Below are 10,746 nucleotides of genomic sequence, written 5' to 3'. Positions count from 1 at the left end.
GGCGATTTTTATGAAAGTCTTCAAAACATGGGAGTTATGAAGACAACCGATAGAAATAAACCTAATACCCTGCAGCGGAAGGTAGACTACACTAGGCAAGTCATAGTCAAGTATTCAATAGAGTGAAAGCACAGTGACTAATAGCACCAATGTAGTAAGGATTAGGTAGGAAGATATTGTGAAGCCAGACAGAACACGTAGTCTCTCAGTGAAGACAAAAGATAGTGCAAACATACAATGACTTCACAAGGAGTAACAGTAAGTAAAGGGAAGGGAAGATGAAACCAGTGACATGCTGAAGACAATGATTTGTTGGACTAGTTCCAATTGCTGTGACAACTGTACGTCTGGTTGGGGCGGCTAGGTATTTAAACCTTAGGACACACAGTCCCGGACACCCAGTCCTGAACACGCAGCTCAGGACACCCAGTCCTCACCGTATTCCCCTTGAGCTAAGGTCACACAGACCTCGCCCAATCACTCTGGTAAGTCTTCAAGGTAGACTCCCAAACCATCACAGACTTCGTTCACCAGCAATCCACAATGTCTCTTGGATGCTCAGAACGCGACGCCTAACCAGCTGGAGGATGCACAGTCCTCAAGTGTAATAAGTCTTCAGATCACACAGACAAGAAGACTTAAGTGATGCCTAATTCTCTTTGTCTCTGGGTGGTTAGGGCTTTATCCTCGCAAGGAATTCTCTCTCAAAGGCTTCGAGGTGGGTTGCTCTCAAACGACAAAAGTCGTACTCTCAATCTGAGCAGCCAACCGTTTATGGTTGTAGGGGGTGGGCTATTTATAGCCACTTGGCAACCCGACCTGATTTGTCCGAAATGACCCTGGGTCACTAAGGAACTAACACGTGTTCCAACAGTCAGATTTCAAACTCACACGGCAACTTTACTTGGGCTGCAAGCAAAGCTGACTTGTCCGACTCTGGACAAGATTCGCTCTCATAGTCTTCACTTGAAGACATAGGTTTTTGGTTAGGCATCACTTCAGTCATTCTGACTGGTTCTCTTGGACCCCACTTAACAGTACGGTGGTTCCTATGACTCAACACAAAAGAAAAAGAACTACGAAAGATCTAAGTCTTCGAGCTCCATAGGCTTCATGTGGTGTCTTCTCTTGTCATAGTCTTCAATGTGGATATCTTCATATACCACCTTTGACTTCAGTGTCTTCATACATTTTTAGGGGTCATCTCTGGTAGGAAAACCGAATCAATGAGGGACTTCTACCTGTGTTATCCTGCAATTCTCACAAACACATTAGTCCCTCAACTAGGTTTGTCGTCAATACTCCAAAACCAACTAGGGGTGGCACTAGATGCACTTACAGAGAGGCCATGCTTTCGGTCTTTCGTTTGAGGGAGTGTTCATGGGCAGTTCGCAGGATTGTTCGTCGATGGTTCGAGGGACTCCAAATAAGATCTACACCGACATGTTCTTCTTCTGCTACAACTTGGTGACGGTAACAGTCGTGATCCCAACCCGTTATGCATCTTCATATTGATCTTGGGTGTGCGTAGGTGCAATTTTTTTTGTTTTCTACCATGTTTCCCAACATGCCATGGCCCACATGTCTTTTACTTGCCGCAAATGCTCGCGTGCGAACCAACTAGTCGATGCAATCACGATTAGGATGGAACTGCCCATCACTGACAACGCGTGTTGGATTCAAAGTGGATGACATCAAAATAGTTAGGTCATTTTGCAGAAAAACTTTGGTGTTCCACGTACATATTTTGTTTTAAAATGGAAAAAGTCCAAAATAAACCCTGAACTTGCAGACGTTAGGTAAATCGAACCCCCAACTCACAACCCCCAAAATTGGCACTCTGAACTCACTGATCTCGGTCTAAAATAAACCTTCACAACGTTTTAGTGCAAAAACGATGATGTGGTAGTAGTCAATCGGGATTGACCTGACTTGTGGGCCAGCGAGTGGTTTACCCTTTACTTAACAGCGTGCTAGTGTTTGTTTGAGGGATTGGGGAATTTGGGTAGGGAGAAGCTAGGGTTAGGGGCGACAGGGGTGACGGGGCACAAAGCACAGCGGCGGCGGCGCGATGTCATGGACTTCGGGGGCTTCTTGCGCTCCTAGATTCCGTCACACTGGTGGAAGGAGGGAAACAAATTTGAGGTCTCCGCTTGCTATGCAGGGAGAACCCAATGGCATACGAGCCACCGAAGTTGTGCCACTGCGAGCGGCGCCGAGATGGATCTCGTGGATCCGTCAAAACCCCGACAGGAGGTACTACGCCTGCGTAGATGCAATGGCGAGCCCCAATTTTAGTGATCATATCCTTTTTCTTCTGCTCATTTCTTGGTCTTACTATGAAATAGATGTCTTGTTCTTGCCACATTTGTGTTGAATAGCATGGTCGATGTGGCTATGTGGAATGACATGATGATCCTTTGCCCAAGTTTTTTAGTGACTTGATTGGAGATTTCAGAGACGAGGTGCGTAGGCTGAAGGGTGAAGGGTCTATGGCTCAGACTAAAGATCAATGTCCAAATGTTCCTATGTCTGCATGGGAAGCATCATTAGAGAACATGGTTATGTCTCTGCGGGTTCAATTAAAGGAGAAGAATGCAGAACTGGAAGGAATGAAGGCGAAATATATGAATGTGCTGATGGTTTTCATTGTATTTGTGGCAGGTGTAGTTGCAGGGAGAATGCTAGTGTACTGAATGTCAGCTTCGCAAGTGAAGTTAGTATGTACTGGTCTCCTTTTGAGTGCTAGAAAAAAATGCAAGTGCACTAAACATGTATGCAATGGTTTGTAATGGAATTTTTGATCTGGCAGTGGGTCGTTATGAATGAATTTGTGACCTGACAGTCAATGAAAATCAATATTTATAATTTCTGTCATTTTGACTTCAATATTTGCTGCCATTTGGAATGTATGCAATGTTTGGAGTACATGCCATGGAGAAGAATGCATTGCCTATTATTTCTATCATTTTGATTTGAATTTTTTTCCATTCATGTGCCCTATGCTTCTTCCTCCAATTGGCATAGATATGTCTAGCACACTACTTGTCCTCTGCATTTGGCAGATAATCCCTCATGGCATTAGTCAAACCCTGTTGCTGATTAGAAATGAAGACCCAGCCAACTCCATTATTGCTAATGTCAAGATCCTTGATAAGCAAGCCAATGAACCAATTCCAACTTAAAGGCATGCATGGAAAATGAGTACATCACAATCTTCTTTGCATGCTTGCACTTAGAAGTGAATACATCTGTAAACATGTCCTGAAGCACTGCTGCCTTCATGCTCTCAATATTCCACATTGGATTTGCTACAATAGAATGCTCATATATCCGAGAAATTACTTTTCCAGTCACTAGTCTATTTTCTCTGTTTTGTGCACAATGGTGCTCATCATTTACCTGGAACCTGGTGGTTCTTGAGGTTTTGGCAACATAAATCAGCCAAGGGCAACCAGACCATCCACACTTGGCCCTAATTGAAAGGATCAATATAGTTGACTAGAGGGGGGGTGAATAGGCAACTAACAATCTTTAGCTTTTATTTACCAATTTAAACTTTGCATCAAAGTAGGTTGTCTAGATATGCAACTAGGTGAGCAACCTATATGATGCAACAACAATAAGTACACAAGCAAACAAGGGATGTAACACAAGATAATCTTGCACGAGTAAAGGGACGAGATAACTAAGAGTGTAGCCGGTGAAGACGAGGATGTGTTACCTCAGTTCCTTCCCTTTGAGAGGAAGTACGTCTCCGTTGGAGCGGTGTGGATGCACAATGCTCCCCAAGAAGCCACTAGGGCCATCGTATTCTCCTCACACCCTCACACAATGCGAGATGCCGTGATTCCACTATTGGTGCCCTTGAAGGCAGCGACCGGACCTTTACAAACAAGGTTGGGGCAATCTCCACAACTTAATTGGAGGCTCCCAACGACACCACAATGGAATATGGCTCCGCGGTGACCTCAACCGTCTAGGGTGCTCAAACACCCAAGAGTAACAAGATCCGCAAGGGATTAGTGAGGGGAATCAAATTTCTCTTGGTGGAAGTGTAGATCGGGGCCTTCTCAACCAATCCCTAGGAAATCAACAAGTTTGATTGGCTAGGGAGAGAGATCGGGCGAAAATGGAGCTTAGAGCAACAATGCAACTTAGGGGTGGAAGAGGTAGTCAACTCGGAGAAGAAGACTCCCCTTTTATAGTGAAAGAACAAATCCAACCGTTATCCACCAACTCAGCCTGTGACAAGCGGTACTACCGCACCAGACAAGCGGTACTACCGCAAGGGCCAATGGTACTACCGTGAAGCACTGCGGTACTACCGCTGGCACGACAGGGGCTAAAACTAGTCCTGAAGCGCTAAGGCAGAGAGCTGTAGAACCGCTGGCGCGGTACTACCGCGCCCCCGCTGTGGTACTACCGCAGGGAAAGACTAGACTAGGCTAGGAAGGTACGGACATATAAAAATACATCTGTGGCAACTTCCGCTGAGTTACGATCTATGCAAAAATTCAACACGGTACTACCGCAAGCCTGGAGCGGTACTACCGCGTAGGGCGCGGCTGTAAAAAATTACATCTGCCCCTACTTCCGCTCGTGCTGTTGTGCAGGCCTGACGCCACGGTACTACCACATCCAAGAAGCGGTACTATCGTGAGCACCTGCGGTACTACCGCGCCCGTGGCTGGTACTACCGCAGGGGCCTGCGGTACTACCGCTCTGAGGAGTAGTACTACCGCATGCCCAGTTCAGCAACACTAGGAATCCTTCATTTTGCAGAGATATGGAGAGATGGAGGATGCTCCAAAGAGCCAAAGGAAAGGTGGTGCAAAAAAAGGAACAGACGTGTACGTGATGATTCCACCCAAACCTTTCCAACGCGGACCCCCTCTTAATAGTACAGCTTTCCTACGACTCAAATCCACCGAAAAGAAACATAGAGAAACGCCGTCTTCAATGATCTTCGAGGGGCACCAAAACGTCTTGTGCTTAGGCATGATATATCTGAAATGATCATGCACACGATTAGTCCGCAAAAGCATTGTCATCAATCACCAAAACTACTAAGGGATAAATATGCCCTTACAATCTCCCCCTTTTTGGTGGACTGATGGCAATACGGGATTTGCACAAAGGGATATAAAATGAAGCATAGGCAAACCCAACATCTATAATATATAGACGGGCTCCCACCAGATGTGTGCACACTAGAGAAGTGTTTTGGACTGCACGACACACATACTAGGATCAACACTCCCCCTATATTTTATAGACGAGACATATCTTGCAATAAAATAACTAATACTAAGCAAGGAGGCAAGATAATAAACATGAGCATAAAGTAACTGGCACAAGATAGCATAAGCTCATAGGCTACTAAACATGAAAGACAATAAGATACGCTAGAGTGCATATGTCTTACACCATATGAAAGGGAAATATGACTCACAAGCACAAGCCAAACCAAAGCAAATGAGGTTCAACAGAACGAAAGCAAAGCGAGACAACACACGACACAAGACTTGCAAATCCTACACTCTCTCCCCCTTTGGCATCGAGACAACAAAAAGGTAGAGAGGACCCCTACGACACAGGTGGTGGCTCAAGCTAGAGCAATCACTCGTCACGCTCCTCGTTGGTCTCGGTAGCGGGGATGGTCTCCTCCTTAGACTCAGTCCACTGGTAGCCCTACTTCGCCATCCATTCTGCCTCTGGCATGATGTGCTTCTCGGAGCCGCTGGATATCTCCTCGCCAAACGTCCTCAAGATCCTCTTGTCGCGGCAGAGACTCTCCTTGGAAGCAACATGGGTCCTGTACTGCCCCTTGTCTTGCATACAGAACAAGGCCTTCATCTTGGCCTTCAGCTTCTTAGCCCATGAGGGCTTAATAGAGGGAGGAGCATACCCAGCCGAGCTATCCTCATCTGCTTCCTCCTCCTCAATCTCATCCTCATCCACGTCCATCTGAGCAGCCTCTGCCTTAGCACGGGTAGTGGTGTTAGCCCACTCACGCTTGATGCGGAGCTTGATGGGCTCGTGACGGATCCAGTCGGGGGCATCAAACTCATCATTGGGATAGAGCTTCTCCCAAGTCTTCGAGATCAAGTGAAACAGGTACAGACCATAGATGGGTACCTTACGGTTGAACACTGCAAACCGTAGCTCACACCACATGATATGTGAGACATCGAGTGGTTGCGTCTGAGCACGACGCGCCTCCTCACAGATGAGCATCATATCCACGAGATAGGCATGTACCTTATCCTTGTCACCAATGCATGGAAAGAGGGAGCTGCGGAAGATCCGATGCATGATGTCAAGGAATGGGTTCAACACCCATGCCTTCTTGCCACTGGGATGCTGCTTCTCAACATAGTATTGCTGAAGCTTGTTCTTGTTGGCGGACTCGGGGTTGGCATGAGGGCGAACACCAACGGGCGAGTTGAGCCCCTCATCACAAACCTGTAGCAGATCCATGAACTCCTTCCACTTAGCAGTCATCCTTGTCCATTGGTCATCCACGTCATGGTCCGTGCCTCATCAGTATGGAAGTGGACCAAGGCAAAGAACTGAGCCACAATCTCAGGGTCAAAGTCCATGTGGAAAGTGATCAAGTCCTCAATGCCACACTGCTCCACCAGGTCCAAAGCTTCACCAAAATAGTCGCGGTGCTTATCCTGCCTCATATGATTCATGTCAATACAGTGCACGTCCACGTAGATGTTCTGCTTGGCCTTGATCACATCCAGATGGATAAAATTCTGCTGCTTGGTCCAGAACAACTCATTCCCTCTGAAGTTTGCACGGGGATTCACATAGGGGTTGATCTTCCTTCGAGTGACAAACTCAGCTAGTGGCATCTCATCCATGCCCCTTGATGGCGGTGGTCTTGGTTCTGCGTTGGGGAGCATCGGAGCCCTCTGGAGCCTCATCTTGGTTGCGCAAGCGCTTCGAGCCCGTGTCGCGGACTAGGTTCGAACGACGGACATTGGAACCGGAGCCACCACCTATGACACACAACACAAGACACGCAAGAGAAGCGAGAAGGATCAATGCAAAGACCACAGCAAAACAAATGAAACAAGTAGAAATAACATTGGGTAGTTGCCACAGGGAAGGTTCGACTTCAACGGTAGTACCACACCTTTATGCGGAACTAAAACTTTACTGCTGCTCCAGCCGCGGTAGTACCGCACCGGGATGGCATGGTACTACCGCGCCTGGAGCAGAAGTAAAATTTTACTTCTGCGCCTCGCGTGGTAGTACCGCTCCTGAGGAGCGGTAGTACCGTATCAGGCAAGAACGGCCAGAGCAGTAGTACCGCATGGGAGTTGCGGTAGTACCGCTCGGGGTCAGATCCGAGACGAAACAGATCTGAGAACATCCATGACAATGGAGCGGTACTACGGTTGATCAAAACTACCAAGTAGCAACATACCAAATAGCATCTCTACACAATACTACTCTCCTACATCCTACTCTTGCAAAGATTTGGCGTAAAATCTCAAGAACAACATGCATCTCCCCAAAAACCTAGAGACAAAACAACGAGGCAAAGAGAGAGGGATTTGGGGAGAAACCTTGTTCCATGGCAAGAGGGCGTGGTGGGGAATGATCCCATCGGATGGAATGCGAGGAGAGCGGCTGGAGACGGAGATTCGGCGAGGTCCTCTGGTGCCGTTCTTGGGCAGGAGAGAGAGAGAGACGACATGGGGAAAAGGAGTTGAATGGGTATGGGGGAGTTGGAACCCCCTGCCCGCTCTTAACCCCCACGCGCTCGCGACTGGGCGGTAGTACCACGGGTCATCGCGGTAGTACCACTCTTCCAGCGGCGGTAAAAAATTACTGTCGTGCTGGTTGCGATAGTACCGTGCACAGTTCCTGCCGTAGTACCGTAGACCCAAGAAAATGCAAGTTTCGCAAAGAAGAGAAGGAAACAGCCTTCGCAATGCAGCCTTCAAGCGAACAGATACACCAACGAGCTCACACACGAGGCAACTCAAACACAAGCTCGACACGAAGAAAGAAAGGCAAAAGACAACAAGGACCAAACGCGAGACACAACCTCTCCAAAGAGAGGGCGGTGGCCGGAGCCACCTATGTTTGAGTTAATTGATATGGCACCGCGAAGAATTATCCTTGGGCCCATGACCAAAACTCGTCTTTGAAGCACAAGTACCATCAAGAATGGCTAATGTGAAAGAGTTAATCAATTTATGCATAATGGGGGGAGAGTTCATTGAGAGAACAACACTCCCCCTATGTCCATGCCTACACCTAAATAAGATAACAAGTTGAGTATGGTGGGGTGTGCAAGGGTTCAAGCAACATTGCTCGAATCAATGATATTTAGCTCATGCCTTAACTCGCGAAATCTTGCTTCATCCAAAGGCTTCGTGAAGATATCTGCAAGGTTATCATGAGTGTTGACATAGTTGAGCTCGATCTCCCCTCGCCTAATATGATCCCGGATGAAGTGATACCGAATCTCAATATGCTTCGTCTTGAAGTGTTGCACCGGGTTGAGAGAAATCTTGATGGCACTTTCATTGTCACACCAAAGAGGCACCGTAATCCTTTAAAGTTTGCCTCATCCATAGAAGTTGTGCACAACAACTACCGGCGGCCACATACTCCGCTTCGGTGGACGAGAGAGACACACAACTTTGCTTCTTAGAAGACCAACTCACCAAAGAGCAACCAAGGAATTGGCACCCTCCGGAAGTTGACTTCCTATCCACTTTGTCTCCTGCCCAATCTGAGTCCGAATAGCCTACAAGGTTGAAGTTTGCTCCTCTTGGGTACCATAAGCCAAAGTTTGGGGTATGAGCCAAATATCGAAAGATTCGCTTGACCGCCACAAAGTGGCTTTCCTTAGGTGCGGCTTGAAACCATGCACAAATTCCCACACTCAACATGATATCCGGTCTAGATGCACAAAGGTAAAGCAAGGAGCCAATCATGGAGCGATATACCTTTTGATCCACCGCTTTACCATTGGGATCTATGTCAAGTTGGCATTTGACGGGCATTGGAGTGGAAGCCGGCTTGACATCACTTAGCTTGAATCTCTTGAGCATGTCTTGAGTGTATTTGGCTTGGTTGATGAAGGTTCCTTCTCTTCGTTGCTTGACTTCGAACCCGAGAAAGAACTTCAACTCTCCCATCATGGACATCTTGAACTTTGAGGTCATGAGAGCGGCAAATTCCTCATTGAAAGCTTTGTTAGGAGAACCAAAGATAATGTCATCAACATATAGTTGGCACACAAACAACTCCCCTTTGACCTTCTTAGTAAAAAGAGTGGGGTCGATTTTCCTAATTTCAAACCCACGATCTTGCAACAACCCGGTAAGGTGGTCATACCACGCACATGGGGCTTGTTTAAGGCCATAGAGTGCCTTATCGAGTTGGTACACATGATCGGGGAAATAGGGATCCTCGAACCCGGGGGGTTGTTTGACATACACCAACTCATTAATAGGACCATTAAGAAAAGCACTCTTCACATCCATTTGTTGCAACTTGAAGTTATGATGAGAAGCATAAGCAATCAACAAATGAATAGATTCAAGGCGAGCAACAGGAGCAAAGGTTTTACCATAGTCGATACCCTCGACTTGGGAGTAGCCTTGTGCTACCAAGCGAGTCTTGTTGTAGACAATAATTCCATGAGCATCTTGCTTGTTCTTGAATATCCACTTGGTTCCAATGACATTATGGTTCCCCGTTGGCCTCGGCACCAATCTCCACACCTTGTTGTGCTCGAAGTTGTTGAGTTCTTCATGCATGGCATTAAGCCAATCCAGATCTTTGAGCGCCTCATAGACCTTTTGGGGTTCAACACAAGAGACAAATGTGTGATGTTCACAATAGTTTGCCAATTGTATACGAGTGCTTACCCCCTTTCGTATGCTTCCAAGCACATTTGTCATGAGATGACCCTTGGTAGAGAGCTTGGATGCAATCTTGGTGGCACGATGCTCCAATTTCTCCTCAGGAGTGAGTTGAGGAGCGATTACTTGATCATCTTGAGTGTCGTCTTGAGCTTGTTCTTGATATTGAGCTTGCTCTTGATCTTGAACTTGCTCGGAGGAGAGAACTTTACCTTGGGCATCACTTGGTGATTCACCACCATCTTGAGGTTGGTCTTGCCCTTGTTCTTGTTCATGAGGTTGAGGGCCTTCACTTTGTTCTTCGGAAGCGTGTGGGCCTTGAGTTGGTGATGGTTCCACTTGAGAGGAACATTGTCCTTCTCCTTCGGCCACAAGGGGTTCCTCAATGGGTAGGATAAAACCAACACCCATTCTTCTTATGGCTTGGGGAGGAATTTCATCACCTACATCACAAGTGCCATTTTGCTCCACTTGGGAGCCGTTATTCTCATCAAACTCCACGTTACAGGTCTCCACAATAAGTCCTGTGGACTTATTGAGGACACAACAAGCATGAGAGTTTGTAGCATAACCAACAAATATGCCCTCTTGAGCTCTAGCCTCAAATTTAGACAAACGAACACCTTTCTTGAGAATGAAACACTTACACCTGAATACCCGAAAGTACTTGAGGTTGGGCTTGTTACCGGTGAGTATCTCATATGGAGTTTTGTTCAAGCCTTTGCGGAGATAGAGCCGATTGGATGCATGAAACACGGTGCTGATGGCTTCGGCCCAAAAGTTGTATGGAGACTTGAACTCCGCCATCATGGTCCTCGCCGCATCCATCAATGCTCGGTTCTTC

The sequence above is a fragment of the Triticum aestivum genome, chromosome 6A, assembly GCF_018294505.1.
Source record: "Triticum aestivum cultivar Chinese Spring chromosome 6A, IWGSC CS RefSeq v2.1, whole genome shotgun sequence".
NCBI lineage: Eukaryota > Viridiplantae > Streptophyta > Magnoliopsida > Poales > Poaceae > Triticum > Triticum aestivum.
Note: the sequence above shows the minus strand (reverse complement) of the source record.